This window comes from Gasterosteus aculeatus, chromosome X (genome assembly GCF_964276395.1).
Source record: "Gasterosteus aculeatus chromosome X, fGasAcu3.hap1.1, whole genome shotgun sequence".
Classification (NCBI taxonomy): domain Eukaryota; kingdom Metazoa; phylum Chordata; class Actinopteri; order Perciformes; family Gasterosteidae; genus Gasterosteus; species Gasterosteus aculeatus.
Window position 1 is genome coordinate 8,507,057 of NC_135698.1, and position 14,710 is coordinate 8,521,766.

Here is a 14,710-nt window from a genome sequence, read left to right on the forward strand (position 1 = left end):
TCGGAGAAAACACCCAAACTTCACCGCCATTTACGCAGGAACCTTTAACTTTCGGACGCGATTATCTGCATTAATTCACAATGCATATAGATCTTATCAACCAACTACAATAAGTGGTATTCAAAAAGTTTAAATTCTATCTTGAAAAATTAAAATAGCGTTATATTGACAATGGTCTTTGCAACCTACTTAAAAAAAAAAGTCAACTGCACCCCTGAGCGTTGATGGCCGTTACGCACAGTTTACGTTTATAAAAGATGGAATATCCAAGAATTGAACGTGATGAGTTTAAATGTAAATAATTATGTTTAGATGGCAAACACCTTTGGCCTATCATTAATTCTTAGTAGTATTGGCTCGGTTGAGAGTTCTGGGCCTGTAATAGAATTAGCCTCATTGTACAGGCTTAATCAGAATGGGACGGTTCCTGCTGCTGTGTGAGCGTTTGTTTCCGTGTGTGAGTGCGTGGTCCTGTTGCTGTTGATGATGATTATTATGATGTGATGCTGATGGGTCTCTAATCCTCGGCTTCTTGCTGAAAGCCTCATTTATCCACACCGTGCTGCTCTCACTGCTCGTCCAACCAAACCGCTTCTGAGGTGTTTCACACTTTGGGGCCAAAGTGAGCCCCCACACAGTTAAAGCTATAGGGCTCCCACTTAGGATTCCATTGGAACACATGTTTACAGTAAAAAATAACAAATAATAAACACGCACATCACCATCCTTCTATATGTAATAATAAGTGGAGCTTCAGAATGGGGTTTGGATGGATCCGCACACCGACCGTGCTGATTTTAGTTGACAGCGCGTGATGTAAATGCGCGACTCTATAATTTGTACCTCTGCTCCTATATTAGCTTTTTACTAAAAAAGACTAATGAGGTGTAACACGTTGCGACGTCACCTTTATTTGGCGTGACGTGAGAACTTTTTGACATACGGGCTGGTAGCCGAAGTGTTTGGACTGATGCTGGGAACTTATTCAGCGCTCTCGGGCGGTTAGTGGCGCTATTTGTTTAATAAGATAAGAATATGGTTTGCGGTCTCGCTCGTCGCTCTGTCTCTTTCACTCATTCACTCACAGAAACACACACACATGCACACACACTCGCGCGCGTGCATGGCTGCACAGTCGTGCGACGAATATGCGCATTGTTTGCACGTTGGCACTATCGCTATATGACAAATTAGCCCGATACAGCACGCGCGTTATTGTGTTTGACGCACAGCAGCTTATTTACACTGCATACTAGTTCATTTTAGCGCGCTGGTTTAAACGTAAAGCAAAATATTATTTATATTGTTTTTAATAATACACATTTTCCAACTGCGTTTACAATTGTGATACAATTTCAATCAACCGAAAAAAAGGATTTTCTTTCATTTTCATTTTTTCTTTATTACCAAGGTTGTTGAATTTTTTTCTGACCATTCTTCCACTTTCCCCTTTTCCTTTCCAATAAATTGCCTTTTATTTCTACTTGGTGCACAACGCTTCCAGCATTCTGCCGATAAATGTAAGAAAATTGTGCCATCTACCCGCTAACCCTGGAACTGTAGCTCCGGTACCTCGGAGACCTCGGCTCACTTTAACACAAAAGGAAAAGCGACCGGCGCTTTTACACACAAGCGCCTCGTCGCACAGGCTCACCAAGCAGCTGCCGTCTGCTATTAGGCTGTAACTTTACAAGTAATGTGTGTTTTAAGCACCTGTCAGCCACCGTGTTTCCCCACCGCGTCTGTCTGTGGGAGCGGAGCCGGAAAAGGGCCACAGCTCCGCTCTTGTGGGAAGTCGTGGTTTTTTAACGTGATCGGAGGCAGCGGGGGGGTTAAAGTAAAAGTCCACAATTTATTTGGGAGGCTTGCAATAAAGTAAAAATAACAAAAAAATTGCCTAAACCTAAATTCATGCTCGTGTAATGGGGCCAAAGGCTATAATTTATAACGCTGACCAAAAAAAAAACACATGATCATGTTGTTGACAACATTCGGTGCCTTTTTGGTCCGTTGTGGGGAATATTAAGGCACTAAAATCGAATTCTCTTATATGAAAACCAGAGATCAGTATACAGCCACTTTAAAACGAGGATGTTAAAGCACCGAACGTGCCCCATTTAACAGAACATTTGCTCTTCGAGTAGTTTTCATTATAGCGAGAAAAGAGAAATTGAGAAAAATGCAGAAAGGGGCACCAATCAACACCAACAAGGCAAAGTTCAGTTGAAAAAAAAAAATGAAAGAAAAAGAAAGAAAAAACACCGAGAGACTTTGAGAAGTGGGCAGTGCTTTGTGATGATATAAAAAGGGGAGATAAAGACGACTGCAGATGATGTAGTGCGATAGTGGGAATATGCCCCATGTTGAATCCCCCCCCCCCCCCGCCCCCCATTTTTTGAGAAGGCTATTTCGGCTTTTCTTTTAACCCAAACGCGCTCCCGGGGAGCCCATCGCAACACCAGTAGAGCAGCCGGCATTTCCTCTGATAACTTGAATATCGAATGCCAAAGGATCCCAAACGTAAGTTACCGTTCGGCCACTGAAGACACACGAAGTTAAAACGTGTATTTATAGTGAGTTCTCCGGAGTAACGGGCCCGATATTCTCAGGGCTTTAAAGCGTGCAGTTTGATTAGTCTTAATAAACACGATCACACATCCAGATGGGAGGGGGGGCGGAGGGGGTGGGGGGGGGGGGGGGGGGGGGGGGGGGGGACAGCAGAGGCGAACGGTGAGCCGGGAGGAGGATTAGAAGAGACCTCAAACACTCCTGGATAGCAGACTCCAGCCCCTCAGCCTCCCCAACGCGTTGTTTCGCCAGGGCTCCTTCATAGGTATTGGTCGATAAATGGGTCTACATCTGGTATCGATTTGTTACTTGGGGTACACAGATGCTTTATTAAGACCCCCATTAGGCGCACCGCGGTGCTGGTCGGTCTTCCGGGGATCTTAATTATTGATACAGGCTCGTCACTCTCAAGTTTTCAGAACGACCCTGAATGTGACCACAATTTAGCATTTATACACATAGTTGAGTTAGAGATGACGTTCCAGGGGCCTTACAGTGTGTGTGTGTGTGTGTGTGTGTGTGTGTGTGTGTGTGTGTGTGTGTGTGTGTGTGTGTCACTAAGAAATGGCTGATTGAGACATCCTAATTGACGTCAACCGAGCAGGTCTGTTTACTCCTCATCCCCATATATGCACATGAACGTGCACGCTGCATGTCTGCCTGCGCGTGCGCAGCTCGAGCCCCTCGATGATGACGCTTGATGATGATGATGTTTTGCACATTGGACATTAGCTTATATGTAAAATGCCGCATGCATTGCACTAATAAGTAACTGTTAATTACATGTCGGCATTACTTTGCGCATGTATGTCACGCTTCATGCGGTCACTCCACGCACGGCTCTGCCCGCACGCGCCGCCGAAGGAGACGTCGTCTATTTTCCTTCCTGTAAATTCTCTGCCGCTCTGTGTGTGAGCGCGTGCTTGCGCGTTAGCGTGTACGCGGGTGTGTGTTTCTCCCGACACTTCACACACCCGTTGTGCAAAGCCCCCCCAAACGGTGGAATTCATTTGGCGTATTTCTGTTGGATGCTGGTGGGACGGGCTGAAGTTAATAAAACGAAACAAAACACGCACACCCGACGCGTTATCTCTCGTTCAGTCTTAATTATCACCATCATCACTGTTATCATCCTCATCTTCATCACCATCATGTTCATTTCCAACCCTAAACACGTTGTTCCCACATCCCACAGGTGAGGAAAATACGAATAAAATGAATTCTAACTGTTCCTGTGAAATAAATTAATAGAAAACTAACATGGAGTTTTATCGGGACTGCTTGTTTTCTTGTGTTCTTCGTCTCCTTAGCGCACAACATCGGTCATTTAAATGGCGCGCCGGCGTGTCGGGAGAACACCGAGCGAGCATCTCCAATGAAAACACGTATCTGCATACAGTCAAAGCTTGAGCATTATTATTATGTTGTTTATTTGACCTGCTGATGAAGTTTCATTTTATATTTGCTTTGGTCTGTTGCGGATTTTAATATATGTTGCAGGGTATAAAAGCAATAATAAAGTTTATTTTTCTCCTCAGATTCAACCCATTTAGTTTACAAGGGATCTGCAGATCCGGCAATGATTGATTTTGTTACTCCTTTCTGTTTACCCCTGAAATCTACAAATTGTAAGCCTCTTTTTTTTCTGTAGAAACATCCTCCAAAATATAGTGAACTGTTTATGTTTCTCTCCGTGAGCCCCCCCCCCCCCCCCCCCCATATCTCATCTCAAGAACAACCCGCAGAGATGCGCGCTGCGGCCCCTGGACGTCCGCGCGATACACGCTTTTGTCACGAGGACCCACGTGTGACATTCTCAGTGGCTTGATGGGATTTAGTTTCCTACACAGCAGCCGAGAAGCTCCAGGATCAACCAAATGTATACATCCTGTAAATGCGCAACACGCAAACCAACAAGGACCCGCACGAGAAATTAATTTACTTCTCTGATTTCCAGAGGACCCCGTTTAACTCCCTCGGTGACCCGCGAGCGTCCCGGGACCTCAGATTGGGAACTCGTCCATGCCCTGTTGCCCATGTGATCATTTGGTTGAATCAGATTACAGTGAGATGACTGTAGTTCTCAAGTTGCTGAGGACCCCCCCCCCCCCCCCACTCCCTTCCTCTCACTGACCCCCGCAGGTCCCTAGACCCGCTCCGGGACCCCCCCCCCCCCCCTACCCCCCTCCGCACTAATGAACAGCGATAACACATATAGCTGGTGGCCGTCAAAAGACAGCAGCATGCAGGCTGTTGTCATAGCTGACTACGCACACAGAAATCGGTCAACCTTATGAGAGGACACATCTTCACGGAGGGTCTCGGTGGAAAAGGGGGGGGGGGGGCAGAAATATCTGACCGCAGCAGCGAGATGGCGCTATTCTGCACGTTTAACCTCCGCTGTGCTCCGTTGCCCCGAATGACTATTACGAGTTAGTTATCTCTAACGGGGGTTTTCGTTGTTGTTGTTGTTTTTTCTGTGAAATTGGTCAATGAAAAATGTTGAAACATAATAGAAATGTGCAATGGCAGCTGGGGGTTGGACTAAATGTACTCATAGTCTTAAGTGTCTTAATACATCTGAAGAAGATCTCTTTAATATATTTACTTGTCATAAATAATTGACAAATGTGTTCTGGTAGGAAAAATAACAGCTGAAACGCAACTGTGAGAACGTTTATTTATTTTTTTTATCGAATATGTGTAAGGACATTATTTATATCGTAACCGAAGAGTAAGGGAGCGTTTCTATCTGACCTTTTCCTCCACTGAGACATGCCGGGGTTTTTTCACAGCCTCTTTTACGCGTTAAAACAAAAATCATATTCTGGACTTGCCAGTTTATTATATTCGCTTAAGACCTCTTTAGGAGGACATATTGTTTCTGTTTTCATCGGTGAACCCGCTGTCTCTGTTGGGAAGGATAACACCACCGGCTTGTTAACGACGGATATTCGCTCATAAAACAAAATGTAATATCACAAAGTTGTCATTATAAATTCTGATATCAATTCCCAAACTGCAATAATAATAGTAATGTTATATTACTAATATTTTTTAGGCACTTCTGATGTATTTTTTATTTCGTTTTTAATTCACTCTTGGTCATCCGAAGTCTTCAAAATCAGTAAAGACGATAATGATAATATTTGATAATATTTTATTTTTTGACCAGGATTTATAAAATTACGGATGCTAAAATAAATATCCCTCAAGAGATTTCTTCAAACAGTTTTCATAAAACATATTTGATAATAACCTTTTCAGGTCTAGTTACTATAGCAACTGTAATATATACCCACACATTTTACGACCGTTTTTGGGGTATGTCTAACAATATAAAGTTAAATCAAATTGAATATCATCACGTATTAATCGTCTCAATTTCCTTTAAATTGTTTCTTTTTTTTAAAAATAGAACTTGTGACAGCCACGTCCTGATGCTCACAAGTTACAGACTCCGTGATCAAGCTCCCCGGAGCCTCTGAACCTCAACAATGTAAACAAGTTGGAAATAATCTTCTTTACTTTTTTTTACTGGAATGAAAATGCAATCTCCCAAACTGAGATTAAGCAGACGAGTTCTTTCTCTCTCTTCTTCTTCCCCCCCCCCCCCCCCCCCCCCGTTCCTTGTCATCGGTGGGGCTGGACTTTGGTGGACAATAATGCAGCAATTGTTGATGCTTTGTGACCCATAAAATTTGAGGGTGGCTATTCTGGCTTTGGTATGTAATTATGCAAAACACTTTGCATAAAGACTTGCCATCCGATCTAATGATAGAGTCTGCAGTCTCGTTTCCAGAGAGGGAGGCACCAGCAAAGCCTGCAACACCGAGTGATGGAGGAAAAAACTACCATGATAAAACCAGACAAACTGCACATAAGAACACGTCCTATTGTCCAGGTAATTCTGTTGTGGTGTGCATGTATAATCTAACATGACAGGGAGGTGTCCTTAAATGGAACTGCTACTTACATTATGTATTTGTTTAGCTGATATTCTGTTTTCATGTTATCACATATGTAAATTTTGATATTTCCCACCCGAACCGTTTCTTTTTCCCTACAAGGTGTTTCTGAGGATAAAAATCGTTTTGGTTTTGACTCTGGGCAGAAAAAAACTAAACAAGAAGAAGAAATGCAAACACGAGGAGGAAGTCAAATCCATTTTGCCTCATGTGTCTGCGGTGAGGAGCAGATAAGCCAGAGGACAGGTTAATCGGTGGTACGGAAGAAGCACATTTAATGGAGCACACTATTGTGTCCATGGCTCATAAGCATCCTGTATCTATGTTTACTCTTTGTCTACTTAAGCAAAAAAGTCAGATTTCTACGCAATTAATAAAAGCAGTATACATACGTGTTGTTTGTTAAAAGTCTACAAACTGCATGCCTTTCAGGTGTGCACTGTGCGGCACATTCTGTGTGTATATGCACATAATAAACACTTGTGCTGCCTGACAGAGGTGTGAATCTGAGAGCTTTTCTAAGCTTTTCTACCAAATGAAGTGCCAGCAGAGAGAGAAATAAAGAGATCTGCAGCTGTCAGGGGTCAGTCAGGCAGAGATTGCTTCTAGAGATCTTTTGAAAAAATCACACGTTTGAAGGCTTAGTGCTTTGCTGTCTTCGCATTTCAAGCTCAGATCAGTGGAATCAGAAAAAAAAAAAGAGGGGAGAACATGGGTTGGAGGATTGTGATGTTGGGATGGACACGGGACGAGTCATTTCACCTGATCCTTCAGAGGAAGGAGGAGAGCCCAAGTTTTTGTTCTTACATTAAAACATGTATCACATAAGCAACAGTCTCCAATTCATCTCTCCCTCCCTCTGTGTGTGTGTGTGTGTGTGTGTTGTGTTGTACAAAACCTACTACACTCCTCTAATTTCCTGTGTGTGCGTCGACAGAAAGAAGGAGTGAAGGAAAACAATTCTGAAGTGTTTCATGACTCTCCAAAGGATTCAGTTTGTTGTTGTTGTTAAACAACCTTTATAGTTACAATTTTAAGCCTTTCTTCAACACCGAACACTCGGGTGCTGTTTAGGCACAAGGAGACATAAATAGGGATTTAAATGAGGACTGTTATACCCTTATTATTAATAATCTTCCAAATGCAACTCCCCCCTTTAGCTGTCACTCTGCTGTGGTTTTGTGCCAAAACGAAAACGGAACGTCTTGCTGTATTTTGTGGTGATCACTCACGGTTCTTATTTCAATCGTCTGTTATACTTGTATGATTCCATAGATTAAGACGTTGCTTTTTTACACTCCAGTTTACAGTGTTGAAGTCAAGCAGGGAAGGAAAGTACATGAGTGGTAAGTTATTACAAGGAAGAGGTCCGCTGTCTGATGATGACTAAACTGTAACCAAAGAAAGGAAAGACAATTAAAAATCCACATTTTCATTCAAGGAAGGAATTACATAAAGGAAGACATGGAAAGGTTATGGTTTTTAACTAACTATATTCACACTAACCCACTGGTACCTTCCTCTCTTTCCCTTTCACACAGACACACACAGAACAACTCAAGCTGTTTCAGCCAATCACAGCTTAGGTCAAAAAACAAGCGTTGGAAGTTTCTTTTCATTTGGGATTTTTTATAAAAACTGTTGTAAAACATACATTTCATGTGGTTAAATAAGATTAGATGTTTTTTCCCACATAATCTTCGCCATTATCATCCTGGAAAGTTCCACTGGTTCTTTTAAAAAACTTTTAAATCTAGAAAATAAATAAATGAGTATGATTCTCATCAGGTTGTCTGACTTCTTCTAGATTTGAATGAATAACAACCTTTTCTTAAACACAACACCCTCTTTAATGTCAGGAGAGACAACAGTTTGCACTTTGATCCCTGACTCGTCTGACAGTGGCCCCTCAGTGGGGTCTAACGTTATTTGACAGCCAAGGTTTCAGTGTATTTAGAGGCTGTTGAAGAATTTTTAAACGGAGTAATAAATTAAATCTGTTGAAGTTGAAATAAGAGCGAAGCAAACTAAAGAGAAACGGTTACGCTCAAACAGATAAGGCTCAAAGGTTAAATAAGCATATTATGACAGATTTTTTGAATGATCATTTTGACTTTGTGTCTGTCAGATAATAATAAAAAAAATCTTTTCTTCAAGGAGCTTTTACCTTGAAATCCTCTTGTTTTCAATCACAAGTGAGTTCTGGAGAAACATATCGTGTTAATGTGAACTGTAACTTCTGAGGAAATATCGTAACAGCTTCTCTTTTTTCATACATGTCATGTGATTTCTTTCACCTGCTTCTTAGCGTGGAGCCAAAATATGCAAATCCCATCAGATTCATAACACTCAGTGCCTTTCAGTCGTTCATGTGCTTCTGCTGTGGTGTATTATTATTTTCAAGGGTTCTCAGCAGGACATAAAAGGATCATAAGTTATTCTTCCACCTGACAAAAATATTTCATCCTCCCTCCGTTTCAAAGATGGACTCAAGTAAAAGTGATAATGACGTGATTTATTACCGTCTGAATGGATGACGGCGAGCTGATTGCTCACGACCGGGATTCATGCAATGCTGCATATGAAACTAAATATAAATTGACAGAGAATTTTTTCGATGAAGTCAAAAAATCTTTCATGTGACAGCATAACGCGCTCATTAAATCATCCGCAGAACAGGTGATACAAACATTTTCATTCAAACGACCACAAAGAAAGAAAAACACGGGACTTAAAGTGGTAAACGAGAGCTGAATGCTGTCGGAGAGAAAAGACCCTCGGTGAACTCTGAGGCTTTTGTTTTTCCTGTTTGTAGCATTATTTAAAGTTTTCCGACTCACTTTGTCCTTCTAGTCATTTGCATTTCTAGTTCATAATGTAGATTTGGTGTGGGTGTTCAGCCTCTTCCTGTCATGGATTAGCGATGTGCTCTTTTCCTTGTAAAGGATTTTAATTTTCTCATACGCTGGCCTGCGTTGGTTCGCTCCAACAGAAAGACGTCTGATGGTCCCGGTGTCAAAGAGCTCTGATCTGGGCCGTGACAGCTTAGTCGAATCGGCCTGTTCAACATGCCGGTTTGACTGTCACTTTCAATTTTCACATGACCCCTTGGTCCTAGAATGGGGGATAAGTGGCAGAAAGTACGACTGAAAGCTCAAATTATTGGTCTGACAGCTTCACTCATCTGAAAGTAATGCAAAATGCAGTTCATATTTATACTCTGACCCTTTGCTCAAACAGGGAATATACTGTATCTGCATGTTATGTTTTGAGACAAAGGCCATATTGGAGGGGGGGGGGGGGGGGGGTCTGCATTATAATTCGTCAAAATGCACATTCGTTTCCTTCTAATTATTCAGCAGATGTTACTCAAAGATAAAGTGCGCAACTCCCTTTTACAGTTGCTTTGCAATAAATATGTTAACTAAATGCCGTTTAGATAGAACAACATATGGATTGTTTTTGGTGCAGAATGTAAAACTGTTTTTGCTTCAAAGAAAACACAGTTTGTGTTGCAGTTCGTGCACAGCTGGTCATATCGTCAATGTCCTCCCCGGGATGTTTTATCTGAGCCGTATTTATGCACATGTAGGCCATAAAAGATCAGCGGCTGGTGGACGTGGTCATTATCAGACATAGTGCTAGACAGAGGGAGGGGTTCATTGTTCACTCTGCGCTGCCGGCCCACTGACTGAATAAGGTGTGTTCATTGTTCATTCTCTCGCTGTAGAAGCCACAGTCTCCAGTTTATCCGCCAGGGTTGTTACAGTAGCTCTGAAACATGATGCGTCGACCATCACATTTTGTCATTTGCTTAAAAAAAAACCTGAAATATTTGCAATTACCTTCCACAAGGAAAACATCCACATAGCAGTTTAACCAAAGGACTGTAAATGAATGACGGTGTTTGGTTTTAAGAAAAAAGAACTACTCCGATGGCGTTAAATATGTCAAACAACTCCCAAAAGGGTAATCAACTTGGACATGATGGACGCGGTTTATTTTATTCCTTTATTCGGCAACGCTGTTGCTACAATATGAGCCAATTGTCATAATTCAGTGACATCTGTGTGTGCGTCTGTCATAACTCCAGCAGCAAACATGCAGAGTTGGTTGACGGAGCACGAAAGGTTGTTGCTGTGGTTCCATTTCCCTGTATAATCCACACTTCTTGTCCCCTGCCTGCCCTCCTAATCCCTTGGCATGTGTTGGTGACATCACATGGCTGCTGGCTCCAAGTTCTCGTCCCCCTGCAACTGTCATTAACTCTGTGAACAAATGAATAATGACTGGGAGACTCGCCGGCTCCCACCACTGACCCTGGGTATTATTAGAGTGACCTCTCTTTGGCTTGACCAAAAAACCTTTCTGATATCATTGCTGGGAGTACACTAGGAATGATGGCCTGTCTGCCTGCCGGGGGGGGGGGGGGGGTGGGGGGGGGGGGGGGGGCATTACACATGGGAAGTGGGGGTGATGCCGTCCCGACCGCCGGTGTAAACCTACACTTTGCTCCCACTGCTGTTTCATGAATACTTAATTAGAGAACAGAGCCTGGAAAACACGACGCACAAGTTGCCTGACCCCTCTCTTTACCAACAATGCACAATATTTGGATTTAGCAGGGGCGACATGGTCAGATGACATGTCTCACTGTAAGGGAGAGCCATTTGGGAATCTTGTCGCAGTCAGCTGTGTGATATCATCTGTGTAGAGAGAGAGAGGAGAGAGGATCAGTCAGGTGTGGCTGTGGAAGGAAGCATCTCCATATGTCACAGGGAAGCTTCTCACAAGAACATGCTGGAAATCACATGCTGATAGTGATCATCGCCTGCAGACACATGAGTGTGATTTATTGTGAGCTGCAGTGGGGGGAAGCAACTAAGTACATTTACTCAGCTACTTCAGCACAATTTTGACGTACTGGTATTTCATTTCATTTACTCTAAACATGAGTGTTAAAAGGACTTGCAAATGTACATTTTAAACAACATGGGGTTGTGCTTTACCACCTAAACATGCTAAATCAACGTATCAGTAATTGTGATCCAATGTTATAATTTGATGAATAAACTAATATACAAGTCCATTTATCACAATAAGTCATTTGGTTTTTGGTTTAAGTTTATGTACAATTTGCAGATAAGACTGTGTCGTGTGCGTGTCTGTATGAATCTATTCTTTTATCTAAACACCGGTGGGAACTGTAGGAAGAATAATTTGATTCTGCATAAACAAAGTTTACAAAACCTAGTTTTATAGCTGAAACTAAGTCAATTTAAGAACTTTGTGGAACGGCAATACTTCTACTTTTCAGAGGGATTTACTTGAATTCTACGACTATGCAGCTGTAGTAGACTTCACAGACTTTTCTCTTTTATAAAAATTATCTCATTAGATTGAATGCAGCATTACAAATAAAAACAATATTTAATAATGTGAGTAAAATAATTAAGTTCTATAATTATTACAAGGGGCCTTTTCTGAAATGTGAACAGCATTTCTACTTCAACCAAAGTATGATCTGAATACTTTTTACACCGCTGCTAACTTTGCATGGGAAAATGATTTCGCAACTGGTGAAGAGGAGCCTCGTGCTCTTTTGAAAAGTAAATTACAAAGATCAACGGCCAATAGGAAACGAGCTTTGTAATTTCAAAGCATAATGTAAACATCTGGCCATAGTTTGAATCCATCTTTTGGGGGATCTTCAAATTATGCAATGAGGTCAACAGATTATCGAGCAGAATAAAAACTCAGATCAGATCGTTCATCTGTCGGTCAGTAATGGCGATCTCGTGAAAGCTTTAGCTGTTGGTGGACGGAATACATAGCCGAGATGAAGGAAAGGTAGAGACGGGCTGATGTAATCAGTGCTGCCACATCGAGGGCTCTCCATCATTACAATCGGTGGATTGCAATAAAAGTTTCCAGAATTGCACTGAACGAGCCAATCTAAAGCAATAGACAATCACAGCCCCTGATCTCAGTCCCAATTGAGACACATCCCAGCTGAACGTCTCAGAAAATTAGACCCACTTGGTGTGTTCATGATCCCGAGATGGACAGATAGAGGCAGGTGCGCTCCCTCTGCCTCCCTCTGCCTCTCTCTCTCTCCCCCTCTCTCTCGTGCATCAATCAATAGGATTCACCAAAGGTGCGCTATTGGCAGCAATCTATTCTGTTATTTTACACGGATTTGCAGGGGCCTGAGGGATCAAATTAAATCGCAATTAAAGGGTGACAATTAGTCATTTGGTTATGATGAAGTCACTAAAAGCGTGCGACAGAACCGGACGACCCCTGGCAGCGAGAAACAGCAACGAGGGGAGAAAACCCCCCGCGTGCGCGATCGGGATGTCGGACACGGAGCGGCAGCGCGCGCGATGCGCACAGAGAGGGGAAGTTCCGCGTCGGCACAGACAGTTTATTTTGTCTTCTTCTTCTTTTTTTTTTAAATACACCAATTAATATATTGAGACGCGGGTGAGAGCAAATTCCGTCGATTTTTCCCAGTGGATGATGAACTATTTAAAATGTAAATAGAACAAAAAACAAATGTATTTAGATGCCTCTTCGTCCTTTGGCTCTCAGTCGGTAACTCGTCATTAAAATAAAAATACCGACCTGTCACAATTTGTATCAACAGTGCATGTGGTCACCATGCAACAGCCCTTAGTCCGGGTGAATGAGCTTCATGCCGTTTATTTATTTATTTATCTTTTATTATTTTATAACAGCACAGAAATCACATTTATATTTCTGCAACCTGAATCGAACACGTCTCTGCCCGACATAAAAAAAACATTATATTTTCATATTTAAATGTGTAAATATAATTTGATAATAATAATAATAATACTATGAAATAAATTAGAAATATTTAGAAATAATTTAGATTTAATATAAACTATTGCAGTGCCGGGAGCCGGTTAAACGGTGCGTGGATGTGGAAAGCTGAAATGTGCACAGGCGGTGAAACGCGGCGCGCTGTAAAACACAAAGCGGCGGGTTTAATGTCCGCGCGGCACCTGTCGTGACTTCGACGCGGAGAGGAAGAGCACGACGACACGTGTGACTATAAAAGGACGAGGAAGATGTAAAGGAGTGGGCGATACATGTGTACGGATTTCACCTCTCACGGAAAGTTCAAATGTGCTGGGCAAAGACCACATGTGACCACATGTGACCAAGATGATGGAAATCATCAGCAGAGCGATAATTGCAGTATAGTCTGTGGCTGAATGCCTTTGCCAAAAAAACAACAACAGTAATTGCAGCGCATTCCTTCTTTTGACCAAGAAAGCGTCGCGCTTGGAGTACGGAGGCAGTTGTGATGGATACTATTGTCCAAAAGGTGACCCTCTATTAACATCTCTTGGCAGCATCTGGATGCTGTCAACACGGAAGAGGACAAAAGTCATTTTCTCAAAACGTCATTTCTAAACGCCCTCACCCCACCCACCAATAAATGGGCGGAGGCCAGCCCGGAAGACCAATCCCTTCCTTCATCGTGCTCCACACCACCACCTCCACCATCCTCCCCTTTGTTTTGCAGGTGTCTCCAATTACCTGCTAATTTGCCTCTAATCTTGGCACAATTCTTAATAAACATGTTTATCCACCTCCTTAAACCAAAAGTCGCTCGCAAATATGAGCGAAAAGCAGCGTTCTTCTCTGCTGAGCGTTTACTGATGCCGGTGTAAAAGTACTGTCACCCATGAGGAAAGCGAGGAGTGCCTCTCGGTGATGGAGGCAGGTTGTCGGGTGGTATTTCATTATGAATTTTCTTGGTGAAAGATGAGTGCCAAAGACCAGTCAATTCAACACAGACACCAAGAGGGGAAGAGTGTTGCTAAGAGACGGGGATGCTGCACAACTTCCATCAGGAGCTTGACTCTGACCTTATGCAAATTGGCTTCTGCCAAATCTTTTGTGTGAAAGCAACCGCGATGTGACTAATACCTGGCCTAAAAAAAAAAAAGGCTTTAATATCTAGATTTGGCTCGGAATAAAAAATAAAAAAAAGCACTTTGGAAATTGTAACAGTGCAACAAATCAAGACCCCAGAACACTTGTTAGGGTTTTAATTGAAATAAAGGGACGACTGAATGTCTAAATTAAGTGTACAAATGAAATGCTGCTTTAAACCTTTAAGTGATTTTGTCTCACTG

General features: G+C 42.3%; 1 long non-coding RNA gene across 1 annotated transcript; it reads left to right on the forward strand.

Annotated features, from left to right (window-relative positions):
• Positions 1 to 6,192: 6,192 nt before the first annotated feature.
• On the forward strand, positions 6,193 to 6,924 carry LOC144383734 (uncharacterized). Its single transcript, XR_013451141.1, has 2 exons — positions 6,193 to 6,472; positions 6,639 to 6,924. It is a non-coding gene; the product is annotated as an uncharacterized LOC144383734 (long non-coding RNA).
• The last annotated feature ends 7,786 nt before the right edge of the window (positions 6,925 to 14,710 follow it).